The sequence below is a fragment of the Mastigoproctus giganteus genome, chromosome 1 (genome assembly GCF_048544385.1).
Source record: "Mastigoproctus giganteus isolate SK-2022 chromosome 1, ASM4854438v1, whole genome shotgun sequence".
Taxonomy (NCBI): Eukaryota; Metazoa; Arthropoda; class Arachnida; order Uropygi; family Thelyphonidae; genus Mastigoproctus; species Mastigoproctus giganteus.
The window spans coordinates 80,329,521-80,344,240 of NC_143575.1; positions in this window are offsets into that span (position 1 = coordinate 80,329,521).

Here is a 14,720-nt window from a genome sequence, read left to right on the forward strand (position 1 = left end):
AAAATAGCTAACCAGATTTGTTAAACATGATGTTCCATTTACAAAACCATGCTGTGTAGCCTCCAGAATTCCATTTCTATCTAAATAATCCTGAATTCCACCCTTGATGAATTTAGGCATGAGAAAAGTGTGTACCAAGATGGTGCCAAAAATTTTGAATGGAGGCCAAAGAATGAGAAGACTCCAAGTTTGTGAAGATGTTTTGAAAAAAAAATTGAAGATCCAGACTTTGAGTACAGTCAGTTCTGCTATAACGCGGTATGTGTTCCTAAAAATGCACTAAAAATTTTGCACATTAAAAACAACATGGCTTATGGGAAAAATAGGGATGGGGCAGAGCACTCAAAAAGAATGTTCAGTCTAGTAAGTAAAACACTAAAAAAAGTTAGAAACCTATAAAATTGCTAACACAGGTCTAAACATCTTAAATTTCTAATAAATAAATAAATATTACAGTAAATATAGCACTGTAATATATACATGCTAATTGATATTTCTTTTCACTGACTTTTTTTTTTTTTTTTTTTTGGGATTGTAAAAAAGGTAAACAGTCAATAACGACGAACATGGCACGTACAAATTGCACAAGTGAGATACTGAGTAACAAGTTTACAAAGCTTAAAAAATTGGAATGAAGAGAAGATTCTGAAAATTTATTTATGTTTTTTATATGATTGAAGATTTCATGGAAGGGGAAACACATTTCACCATAATAACGTAAAAACCCACAGAATTCCAGCTATCGGTATTATGGAAAATGCAATAAGTTCGAGTTTACTACCCATTTATAATTAAATTGCACTAACAGAAAACCCAGTAATTTTTATTGTTTTATGGTAGTGACCTCCAGAAATGTGCTCCTCTGTTAATGCTATCCTGCCTCATGAAATTTTTGTTCGCACAGAAAAATGTGAGCTACTGTAAACGTGAGTCGGCCTACAATATCACCTGTTATCTTGTGAATACAGCGAATGACAACAGTATGTCTCCGACCAATACAACCATTAAATGGGAAATATAGCTCTCATACATTCGACATTTTTTAAGCTTCATAAATTTGTATGTATTGCTGTGTAGGTCACTACATACAGCTTGGTGTCGGGTTTGCGTCCACCTGGTGTTACTCGCAGATGAAATCGTGCATGAGCCAACGCGAAAATTGCATTATACTGGTATTGTTCCCTAATATGTCAATCATGTTGGAGCAAATTTGCATTGCAAAAATGCCCATTATAGCAGAACTGACTGTACAGTAATTACTTGCAATGAAAGTTGGCTGTTCCAGTATGACATAGAAACTAAGAGAGTCAATGCAATTGGAGACAAAAAAAGTCTCCCAGACCAAAAAAAGCAAGAATGTCAAAATAAAAAATGAAAACCATGCTTCTCGTTTAAAGGAATTTCTATATTAAAGGAATTATTATGTTTGAATATGTTCCACCAAATCAGACTATCAATCAAACATACTACATCGAAGTTCACACAAGGCTGCATTAATGGACTCTTCCAGCAGGACAGTGTGCCCCCCACAGAGCCGTGGTGACTAGAACATGGTTCGAAGAGCATTCTGCAGATTTTACCACCATCAAATGGCTTCCCCATTCACTGAACATGAATCCTGTGGAGCATCTTTGGGATGCTGTGGAAATGTCTGTTTGAGCTTTGGATCCCCCACCCAGGAATGCAATGGAATTATGGACAGCAGTGCAGCAAGCATGGATGGAAATACCTGTGGAATGCTTCGTGAACTATTGGACTCAATGCCTTGCCGTGTGACTGCCCTTATCCGGGCGAAAGGTGGGCCTACCTGTTACTAAGTAGGTATCCCATAATTTCTATCCACTCACTGTACTAGTCTTTTAAGAAAAGATGAAATATTGGCACTGGTTTAAATAGAATTCAAAAAACCCAACATTTTTCAGAAAATAAAAATGAAGTTGGCCACCTGTCAGGTGACCCTCCACCATGTTTGCTATACTTTGGGAACCACCACCTTGGTTAAGGCAGACAACAGCAAAAAAATTATTTAAAACTGAATTGTGCAATCTGACAAGAATTTCTAATAGCAGTGTAGACAGGCTTCTAGGACATAAATTAGTATATTAATTTACCCCCCCCTCCAAGCATTTACATGATGTGCTGGATGAAAATGTGGAATAACTCAAAGGGGATACCTTACACCCCCTGCCTGAGATTGGCTAAATACAGCCAATCTCAGGCAGCCAATCTCATATGAATGAAGACGACTTAAGAAATTCCTACAGTTGTTAATGGGAATTGAACTCAGACTTCTCCAAATGAGTGGCAGACAGTGATGTATCATGCCAACTAGGTTGCCACAGAGGGATCAGACTTCTAGGACAGCACATGGTGTTTTATTTGTGGCATACATTTATTTTGCTAGTGGAGATAAATAGCAGTTATTCCATTCTATAAAGCCTTGGTTAGTCCACACCTTGGGTCGTATATATATTTATTTGGAAGGATGTGGATTTTCTAATATAGATGAAGTGAAGTGAAATTCTAGATTTTGATATAAGGAACTATTCCTACGGGGGAGAAAGTTCACTTTTATGTGTTGCAAAAAAGTCTTAAATCCAGATGTCTGCTTGAGGACTTGATTGAGGCATTTAAGGCTTCCATAGTGAGTAAATTAAATAATGATATTTGTTTAGTTTTTTTCTTAGATCCAGTTTAGTGGCAGAGGTATCAGACTAGATACAAGAATGAAGGAAAGAATTAAAAATTGGACTGGATATAAGATTTTGCTTTTACCCAAAAGTATTATTAACTATTGGAATAGATTGCCATTTAATTTTGTAGAAGTAGAGCTTAAGGAAACTTAAGTAATGAGCCAGGCTTATATAACTTTAGCTGAATAAGCCGGGCTTCCTTGCATCAAATTGCCTTTATTTATACTAATGCTACTCTTTTCTATGTTCTTCCTCATTTGAAATAATAAAATTTCTCCCATTTTAATTTTCTCTCAACAACCAACATTCCTTTAATTAAAAAGGTCGCAATTGAAAGAATATTTAGCAAATGTCATTTAAGGTTTTTTTTTCTTCGAAGTAATCGTATTCTGTTTTTGCTGAAATCAGGGGTACGGCCTGTCCCCTTTTTAGGTGCATTAGCATATGTGCATAATGTGCTGGTCTGTTGTCTTTACCATGTCCGTCCATTCACATCCAACTCAACTATCAGTGGATGAATTTTCATGGCATTTTATATTTGGTCCTTTAAAAAAGATTTGTTGAGCCATTCCAGATTTCGTTAAATTTGAACATCTGGGTTTTTTTTTTTTCTTCCTCGTGTAATAATTCGATTCCCATTTGATGAATTTTCATGAAATATTATATTTTGCTTTTTCAAAACAATTTGGCCAGCCTTCCCAAATTTCATTAAAATTAAAATTAGAAATCTGTCAGTTATTATTTTGATGTGAAACTTCTTTAGGTGCACCCTAGGCAGTTTTTGCATGGGAGTAAATTGGATCTGTGGATTGACAAAAATCACAACGAAAATGTGACACAAAATGACATACCATACGTAGCAGTGACACATGACGCAATCAGTACCCCAATACATGACCAAAGTGTAACGTGCATGCATGTTGAATTTATGTTTTAAATTGCTATATCTCAGCTTCTAGCAGTCTGATTTTAAAAATTTAAACATCAAAATATTTCTTTTGTCATTCCTTACTGTATTTCATAAAAAATTGATGGAAAAAGAAATTTATAATTCAACATGCTGAAGACTAATAGTGAGCGTTGGAAGGTGTATAGAGCACATACTGGATATCATCATTCTTCTTTTTCTTGGTGATTACTTTCTACTTCTGACTCTCTCTCTCTCTCTCTCTCTCTCTCTCTCTCTCTCTCTCTCTCTCTCTCTCTCTCTCTCTCTCTCGCTCGCTCGCTCGCTCGCTCTCAGGGTAACTTGGGAATTTTTTTTTTGCTGGTGCAGCGTAAGCCTCAGGTTTCCTTGCACCATATGGCTAATAATAATAATATATGTGCAATGCAACCACCGAAACCACCACCATCGAGTACAAAGGAGAGATCTGTAAAAACTTTGTAATAAACTTGTAAAACAATTGTAAAATATTAAATCACTGTAACATTGAAATAATAAATGTTTCAGAAGATTCCTAAAGAAGTTCCACTTAACTTTCACTTAACTCAGCACACACACAATTTTTTTTTTTTTTTTTTTAAACATTGCCTAGACTATCCATAAACCATATATTGTGGTAAGCACTGCATATTGTTTGTTGCCATGCGCTGGTTTCATGAATAAATAGGCAATGTGATGGATGTGCAGAAATGAAATGTTCCCAGTTCACTCATAAATGTTGCTTTCTTGTTGTAAATTATGTATTATTACTATTTGCTAATGACCCTGAAAATGTATTGCACTGCATACATTAACTGAATTGTTATTTTGATATTGTATTTTACAAAAAGATTCATTTATCCTCTTTTTTATTAATCATTTACTTTGCTGTTTTTCAGAATTCTATCACACATCCACAGATTTATACATAAATTTTAAAGCTTGCACAGAAGGAAATGAATTTGAACTGGCAAAAGTAGCTTTATTGGTCTTAAGTGCTGCTGTCCAGCATTCATTATCCTCATCATCAGAATTAGCCATTTGTCGTTTAACACATTTGGATGAAACTATTCAAAAGACTATTAAGGAATGTTTAGAAGTAGTTCTTTTGCCTAGTAATGATGGGAGCATTTGTCTCACGGCAGATTTTATTCAAGTTCTATCCAGTAAATTTGAAAAAACAGGTAAATCAGTTTATGATATAGTGATTATTTTATGTTGTAATATTTATACAGTATAGCAAATAACCCTTTTAATTTAAATCCTTTTTCTGCAAATATTATGAAAGTGTTGCAGAAAAAAGCCAATTCCAAAGTTATGACATTTGATTTATTCATGAAACATTGGACAATTGGAAAATCAGATATTTTTAAGATATGCACCTGGCTAATCATGTTTTTTCTTTCTACTTTTTTCACTTGTGTCACAGTTATTGAAATTTTTATTTTATTATTTTTAATGCATTATTTCTGAGTTATTTCAGATTGCTAATTACACTAGCCAACAATTTTAAACTTTTTTCGATAACATGAATGAAATCATAAGTATAAATGGGCCTGTTGTACTGGGATCAATGGTACAATGAAATAAGATAAGTGTAAATCCAGTAACTTGCATAACTGAATAACGCGCCTTCACACGCCTCACTGTGCGCATAACTGTATCCATTAAGTTTAAACTGTTGAAGAAGAGACACGATTGTCTCGAAAGCTCCAAAGTATTCATAATTAAAGATATCTACTGGATTTACACTTATCTTATTTCATGAATGAAATCAACTGATTTTGAACAAATCGCATGTGCCGATAATGAAAATGACATTAGAAAGTTTGTAGCATGTCATGTTTTCATGTTATGGCTTCATGCTCCTTTTTTTTTTTTTTTTCCAAAAATTGTGAATTTTTACTTATATAAATGTACTTGACTACTTTTCTTGTAAATTAATTGCCATAGTGTAAAAAAATATGGAGATCCTAAAGTCTTGAAACTTTATTAGACAGTTGGACAGACAACTTAAGTAGTCGAGACCTGCTAATTCAATTAGCGGGTCTCAACTACTCAAGTTGTCGGTCCAACTGTAAATTAATTGCTTGAAATAGAAATGATGATCAGTAAACATTCCAAATGAATAAAAAATGACATATTTAAACTTTATAAACACCTATTTGGATCTAAGTAAGCAATTAACCCACAAAATTGGAGGCAAAGATAGGAAATCGTACTACTTACACTTATTTTTTACCTCTTATGAGCAGAATGGTCCTCCCTTGATTCCTCTGCTCCATAGGTGGATATCTTGGTCAAATTGTTTCCCCCTGCTTGTCACTGACAGATCCCAAGTTGTCCAGAAAAGACATACAGGTGCAAATATAGGAAGTGTATTATCAGTGACATTCGGCATCCTAACTTTTGATAGTTAGGATGCTGAATGGTTAGTTTCAAAGATTTCATCCTTTAAAACCCGTCTAATTTGTGGGCCTACGAATATACCCTCCTTCAACTTTGCATCACTAATTTTTGGAAACTGGCTTTATTAGTACTCAAAAACTTCACGATTTTTGCCCAGAGCTTTTACAAAATTTTTCATGAGATCAAACTTAATGTGCAAAGGTGGGAAAAGCACCATTTCAAATTTCACTAAAGGCGTGCATTTGAAATTGAGTTTTCCGGGTACATATTCTTCTCTGATGGGCCATTCCTTCACAATATAATGATATTCTACTGCTTGACTATCCTATAAACACAGGAAACAACAATACTTAGTAAAACCACCCTGTAGTCCAAGAAACAAAGCTATGACATTTAACTCATCAAAAAAACTTTCTAGTGATGACCAACAAAGTGAATTAACATAAATTTAAAATAAACTTCATGAAAATAACTAAATGATATCTACATAAAATACTAAAACAGATATAAAATTAAATAAAAATGTTAAAATATAATAAGATAAAAGCATTAAAATACAATAAAATATGGACAAAACTAATAAAATATACAGTAGCTTTCGAGAATAAGTGCCTCTTCATCAGCTTAGTCGGTGAATGGTGTATTGCAGTATATATGCTGGTTAAACAGCAAAAGTCAACTGGTGTTGGTAAAGCAGAATTACATATATGTGATGATTGCCAGTGCCCATTGCACTGCAAAATAGTAGATTCCATAATGGGTGTGCAAGTGCACTCCCCTATTGTGATTCATGGTACTATTACTGCTAGCTATGTACAATGCCTCAAACAGTGCATTCAATCCAAAGCCTCTTTAGTTGAAAACTTTGGGAATCTGGGTCGGTAGTGTGCACCAGGAATTGAAAATCCAGGCTCATGCAGGAATTAAGAGGCTTGGTTTCTCTTCCTATATTTTCTACTGTGGTTCATGTTTTGGGTTCCCAGCATATGTGTGACTGAAGCGTATTGTGCATATCAGCAGAATAAATTTAGCAGTTTATTACGAGAAGCATATACTGTTAGGAACATGAGAGATAACTCGCAGTTTGTTTGAATTTGAGTAGCAAACAATTATCTAAGGAGCAAAGTGATCTTTTAGCCCTCAGCATGAAGTTTGTGTCCTTCCTCGTAAACCCCATCACACATTTCGCTATGGGTGTTGAAGCATCTCTCGACAAACTACCTGGACACTTTAAAACAGCTTCTGTTTTGCAACATGTCTGGCTTATCAGTAACAACCTCAGGTGATGTCATTGGGAAGCTCTTTCTTCTTTGTGCAAAGATAGCACTATTTTAGTCTTGCCTGCAGATAAGGGACGGGACTGTTGTCTTGGTCAAGTCCGAGTATCTCATAAAGCCCTCGCTCTATTGTGGGATTGGAGGTTTATGGAACTGTGCAAGACTCCCCTGTTAAAGTGTTGGAGAAGTTGGAATCTAAAGTTAATAAACTTGTGCATTTGTGGTTTTTAGCTAACAAGATTACCAGAATGTTCGCTGTAAGCTTCATGCGACAGGTTGTAGACTCCTACAGTATTATGGGCTTCCAAAGATTCATAAACCAGATACTCTTTGCGGCCCATTGTCTCTTGTTACATGAGGCAATGGGCCAATGAGACAAGTTGAATGTGCATATGAATGTTCTAAATATGTTGCCAAGTTATTAGCACCCATCATTGGAAAAACTTTGCACTGTTTCTAGTAGTAACCATATTTTTGCATATTATTAAAGATTTTACTATTTCTGAGAGCGAGGTTATTGTCTCCTTTGATGTGGCTTCCTGTTCACTTCTATTCCATTCCTGTACAACAGGCTATTGTCTGTGCGAGATGTCTTTTGAACAGGGATACCACATTAGGAGACAGAACCTCGCTCTCTACAGAAGATATTTGTGCCACTCTCAATCAGTGTTTAACAGGGGCATGATCATTTTCAATAACTCTCTGTTTCGTCAAATACAGGGCAAAGCTATGGGTGCCCCTGTTAGTCCTATCATGGCCAATATTGCCGTGGAAGAACTTGAGGCAGATTTTCTTGAACTTACCTGTTTCCTATCACTATCTGGTGTCATTATGTTGACAATATCTTCACCATTGTCCCTTGAGGACCAGAAACTTGATTGCTGCAATATCTCAATTCTCTGTCACCTTTCATTTAGCTTACAGTTGAACTGGAGGTTTATAATACTCTTCCTTTTTTGAATGTTTAGTCCAACATGTGGGTTCACGTCTTGCAACTTCCATTTTTAGGAAGGCCAGTGTGTTCAGGGCCAGTTTACCAACTATGTTTCTGCGCACGCCCTTTATTCTCCCGTGCTTGGACACACTCTAGTTCGATTGGTGATAGACAATTGATTTCCGAAATTAGGGCAGAACTTTCAAATTTGATTATCCACCTCAGGTTCTAGATAGATGTGAGCTCCAGGCTCACGAATTTGTTTCGCAATCTAAATCTCCTCGCATCAATGAATTTATTTCTACTGCCTACATCCCCTATGCAGGCAGTAGAAATAAAAGGAGAGGCAAAATCCTTGCTAGGATTTTGCCTCTCCACCATATACGTTGTGTGCAACTTCTGGGAGGAAATTACATTCTATTATTTGTAAGGTGAAAACACTGTTCCTCCTCTCCTACAGAGTGGTTCTGTATACCGTATTAAACTTCCGGATTGTAGGGGATGTTTTGTAGGTGAGTCCGCCAGGAGATTGAAGGGTCGGGTTTCTGAACATGAGGTGACTCTTTGAACTGCTAATTTTGAATGCTCTGCATTCGCTGAGCATTATTGGGTTGAGTAGCATAATCTTGATCCCCAATGGGATATTGATATTGTCGACTAGTCACGTGATTACCATCACTGCTCATGGCTTGAGGCACTGCACATAGCTAGCAGTAATAGTACCATGATCGCAATAGGGATGTGCACTTGCACCCCATTATGGAAGCTACTGTTTTGCAGTGCAGTGAGCGCTGTCGATCGTAACGTATATGTAATTCTGCTCTACCGACACCAGACTCGTGATGCATGATCATGCTCAGTTGACTTTTGCTGTTTTAACCAATACACCATTCACCGACTAAGCTGATGAAGAGGCACTTGTCTCAAAAGCTATTGTATATTTTATTAGTTTTGTCCATATTTTATTGTATTTTAATGCTTTTATCTTATTGTATTTTAACGTTTTTATTTTATTTTGTTTTATATCTGTTTTAGTATTTTATATAGATATTATTTATTTATTTAAATTTATGTTAATTCAGTTTGTTGGTCGCCACTGTTTTCAATGATTACTTTTAAATCACCACAGATTTTCCAACAATATTTCTTATAGTTTAAGGCATTTAATAGCAATGACATGCTATCATAGGTTCTTTCATAGCCACTGAATGAGCCATTGGGATCGATGGTTTGATGTTACTGTTGTGTAGCAAAACTGCTTTTAAGCTAAATTTAGAAGAATCTATGAATAATCTCCAGTTCTTCGGGATTGTGTTCAAAGCCTAGTTCATCCATCAATAGATGGGACCTTTGCAGATACAAAGAGAAACTTTCCATTTGATAATAACTTGCAAACTCTGCACTTCGGTTTCTAAACACAAAATCCTTGTGGTTTTTGCCAGCAAATTCCACTGTTGCAACCTTCGTCCTAATAGCTCAGCCTGTTGCTTTGAAAGATTTAAATCCCTAACCAAATCATTAGTTCACTTTCCTCAATTAAGTGTGGGTTTTGTCATTTTCCGGATTGTAACTGGGATTTGCAGACATTGAGTGGGCAGGTATAGGCTCTAACTCTTCTTTCGAATAGTGATTTCTTCACAACTAGGTGGAGGAATAGGAAGTTTCAGTGCGTGTGACACTGGTCTTATTGTGGACAGAGGGTTGGGGTATTTTATTTTAACTCTATTTTTCCTTGAAAACCCCTTAGTATTTGTGAGGCAGAAATAACAATCTTACAGGTAACTTGTTGGTTCTTGCCAGATCATTGGAACAGCAAAAGGCATTTTAGAATTGTTTCCCTTCATCCATCCAGTCAGATTTACATAGCACATTATACAGCACATATGCGGTGCCTACCTTCTATCCTGAACACTCATGTGACAACAAAATAAAAATGAATAAGCTTGTTTCACCTTGTCTGTGATTGATCGACATTGCGACTTCACTGAGTAAATTGTCCACAAACATAGCAAAAACTGTTTGGCAAATTAATGCACGCACAGTGTTTTTGCTCCATTTCACGGGTTTTCACAAGACCAAAACGGAACTTTAAAACACCACAGCCTTCCACTAGATCTTACAAAACAAAACTAACCCAAAAAAATGTACATTTAAGGGCTAAAGACAGCTTGTAAACAAGTTGCCTTTCACAGAGGTGCCTGGCCACCGGAAATATAGTAGGGTTCAAACGTGCTATCTCATAATAAGGATTATGTCAATATAACTGAGAGCAGCCACTCCTCAGGGCCATAAAACTAAAAGAGGTATTAGTATCCATTAAACAACACAGGTATGTCTCTTTTGTTACAATAAATTCGACTGGGAATTTATTGTAACAAAATAAATTTATTTATTTTGAAGATATTTTACATTTTTTTTGTTTTTACATTTTTCTAAAAAATGTGACATGATAGAAACTTTTTACTGTCATATTTGTAATCAGCACATACAAATTATGTGCTGATTACAAATATGATAATAAAATGCTTACTTTTACCCATTTTAGCAAAACTTGTTGACCAGTGTTATAGTTAAACTCTTATAACAGGCGTAGATATAACAAGAACTTAGCTGTGATGAAGTAGGGAAGAATTTGTAAGAAACTATTTTAATAACAAGATTTCATGTTTGTAATGAGCAGGTAATTGCAAGCATCATGGAAATAATGAGCAAAAGTGGAAGAACTGTTATTTGTACACACATAACATTGGCCAACATGATTTTTACTTCCACTAATATGAGCTGTTTGCAACAATTTTAATGTAAAGATTTTGAAAATAATTCTTAAAATTTCATTTCACATCACAACTTCTTACAGGTTTATTTGTGTACTCATCATTTGTATATCTTGCTACAATTTAGGAAAAGTGATATGTTGTATTATCATTGATCTGTTGTATTATCTCCAAATAATAATGTTTGCATGTGCTCATTATCAGTTGGCAGTAAATGTTGGGGAGGGTTAACATGTCAGACTTATTTGTCTGCCTCCGCTTCTCACTCTCTCTTTCAGTAATGGAGAGACAGGTGTAGAATGAGTACTGTTTATCTGCATATGATTTGTTTCTTTTGTGTTTTACTTAGCAATGTATTTTTAAAATGTTTAAGAAGCAAAGGAAATGTCTGAATTTTCATGACAATTTCTGATACATGCGTAGTCACAGTGTTTTTAGAATATTTTGTTATGGAAGATGGTTTGTGTTTCTGTAAAGTATTAGTGGTCTTCTAAAAGAACTGGGACATTAAACACAATCCTAATGAATGTCATGTATTTATTGGTGCCTCAAAATTAAGTTTAAAAGCAGCTTCACTGCACACCAGAAATGCATTCCCATCAGTTCCTCTACTTCTTTCATGCTGTTGGCACGAAAGAAATGCATGTTCAACCTCCTGAGTGTAATAAAGTACCATGACATTTGCTTGAAACATGTGCAGTGACCTTTAGGTAATTGGATTACTCACTGGTCTATAGGAGGTTTTACAAGATACTGTTATTTTATATGTTGGTGGACAGTAGTGCAACAGAAAAGCATTATATTATGCAACAGTGGGAAAAGAGGGAGGAATTTTTACCAGGGAGAAGTAATATAAAATACTGGTTGAACCAAAAAAGGTTTCTTCTTCCACATCTGCATATAAAGCTTGGATTAATGAAGAATTTTGTTAAGGCTCTGCATAAAGAAGGAAGTGGACTCTGCTACACGAGGGAAGTTTTTCCCAATTTAAAAGATGCAAAATTGAAAAAAGGAATTTTTATTGGGTCTCAAATAAAGAAACCCCTCAAAAGATGATGCATTTTAAACAACTATAGGGTATTGAACTAGCGGCTTGGTAATTGTTTAATGCAGTTTTACATGGATTTTTTCTTGGAAGAAAGAAAGATAATTATTATTCTCTGATGTAAACTTTATAACTAATGTTATAATGATGTGGACTGCTGAATGTCTTTGAAAATTCAAAATTCATTTTCTTATTCCCATCTCAGTTTTTTTCCCTCAAAATTTGGGAGATATAAGTGGTGAATAAGGGGGGGGACACTTATCAGGACATTTCCACGATGGAAAAGGAGTTCCAAGGTCACTGGGATACTGCCATGATTCAAGATAACTGCTGGTTTCTTAAGAAGGGAAAGTGAAATGGACTATAAGAAAAACAGTGTCAAACATTTCTATGGAAATAGAACGTACATCATATAATATAAAAGTTTGATTGAAATATTTTAAAATGAATAAGATTCGTATTTAAGATATCATATGCATTACTATATCAAGAAATAAAATATTCACACACTTTGTACACCATGATAAATTATTTATCATAGTGTATGAAGAGTGCAAATAGTTTATTTCTTGATGTTAACATCTGCGAACAAATAAGTCTCATTTTAAAGACATGATTAAGGTATCACTATATGATATTTGGAAGTTGGTTGTTCATTAACTTACTATGATTTCAAGTATCTCTTTCAACGGAGATGGTGACAGAAACAGTTTTGATATTTTGAGGATCAGTGGATCAATTTCCATTAGAATTTGCAAATTTTTCGTTGAAGGTATGGATTTTTTTTGTGCCACTGTTATTAAGAGGAATGGGAAATGAAGTTTCTTTTTTTTTTTTTTTTTTTTTGCTTATTCCGTGTTAGCTTTACTTCTTGTATTATGTTGCTAATACTAAAATTCCGCCCAGAGTTGTTAATTTTTATGCTTATATTTTTTAATTCTAATAAAAATAACAATTAATATAGAAATAACATGTTTCGTTATGCTTATTTTGTAAATAAGTGATTGTTTTTAGACATGATTATTATTAGCCATATGACACAAGGAAGCCTGAGGCTTATGCTGCACCAGCCAAAAAAAAAATTCCCAAGTTTCCCTGATAGAGAGAGAGAGAGAGAAGTAGAAAGGAATCACCAAGAAAGAGAAGAATGATGATATACAACTCCCTGGTTTTGCCAAGTCCATACTCACCAGATGTGAGCCCCTGGGGTGATGTTTTACATGAATAGTATTAATACATGTAAAATTTACATATCACTACCATTACAGTTACTATGGTTATTGTTGCCATTCTAGAGTTAAAGGTGACACATGTGTATATAGGTTTTAGTTCAATTTTCCCGAATCATTTCATCAAATTAAATTAGTTGAAAAGTCAGTTTATCAAGCAACCAGTTATTTTGAAAAGTCAGTTTACTAAATCATTGATCTCTGGAATGTCAAAAAGGGCTTGTCATTCAAGCTTTTCAAACTCAAGTATGCTTTGGCATTAGGTTTTCAAATGTTCGAGTACAGTACCCTCTCACTTAAGGCCTCAGTAACCGAGTAGTCAGGAGCGGGAGTGCAGTAGCACACGTTTTTAGTAGACTGGGGTTCAAGCCCCTGACTGCTAAATACAGTCAATCTGCCAACCCACACTGGACCAGCGTGGCAGATTATGGTCCATTTCCCTCAACATGAATTGTTGGGGAGGCTTCCAATCTGCAGCGGGTTGATAATGGCTGCAGTTTTATCCACTCACTTTATGAACATATGATTTACTAACACTTAATCTTATAAAGATTAAGTGTTAGTTGCATCAACGATATTGGTAAATCTTCTCCTACCATGCTGAATACATTCCATTCAATGTTTCTCTTAATCTTATGAGAAAAAAAATGTTAGAAGGATCTTAGTCTTGATGCTAAGAAGTTTTCAGGTTATGATGGCATTTCTCTCCTTTTTTTTTTTTCTTTTTAAAACTTGTACTCCAGTGTTAATTCTGTTTTGTGTCACTTTTTTTTTTTTTTTTTTTTTTTTTAACTTCACTGCAGTTTTTACCTTTACTTATGTACACATTCATTCCTTAACTTACCTCAGTTTTTTCCAATGTAATGGAGAAATCCATCAATTGCCAACTCTTACACTGTCTTAATCTTCCATCTGATTAACACTTGCCAATATGGATTCTGTCACTGTTGATCCTGGTGATGTTTATGGTACTCATCTTTAGTTCAAAGGTCTTCTATAGAATCTAGTTTTGATCTTATGGTCTGCCTTCTTTGTTTTGTAGTCAGGTATCTAGTTTTTTCTGCATAACAGCATAACACTCACAGTACAAGATTGTAGACAGCTATCAACTGTTTGTCTTTAACTTTTCAATTAATGCTTGATTTCTCAATAACAAACCCTGCCTACACAAATAACTAAACTGTGAATATCCATCACCAGCTACTTAAATGATGATCTGCACTGGCGAGGCAGAAACTAGGTTAATTTCATTTCTAAAATTTAGTGCTGTCTTATTTTATGTTAAGAAGAGTGTTGCTCACCTTGAACAACACTCAGATTTCTAGACAAGGTCACATGTCATTACTGGAGATTATACGGACAGCTAACAATGAATGCGGCGCCTCCGTAGCCAGGTGGGAAGAAGCCGCAGTGCATAGCACACGCTTCTTGATT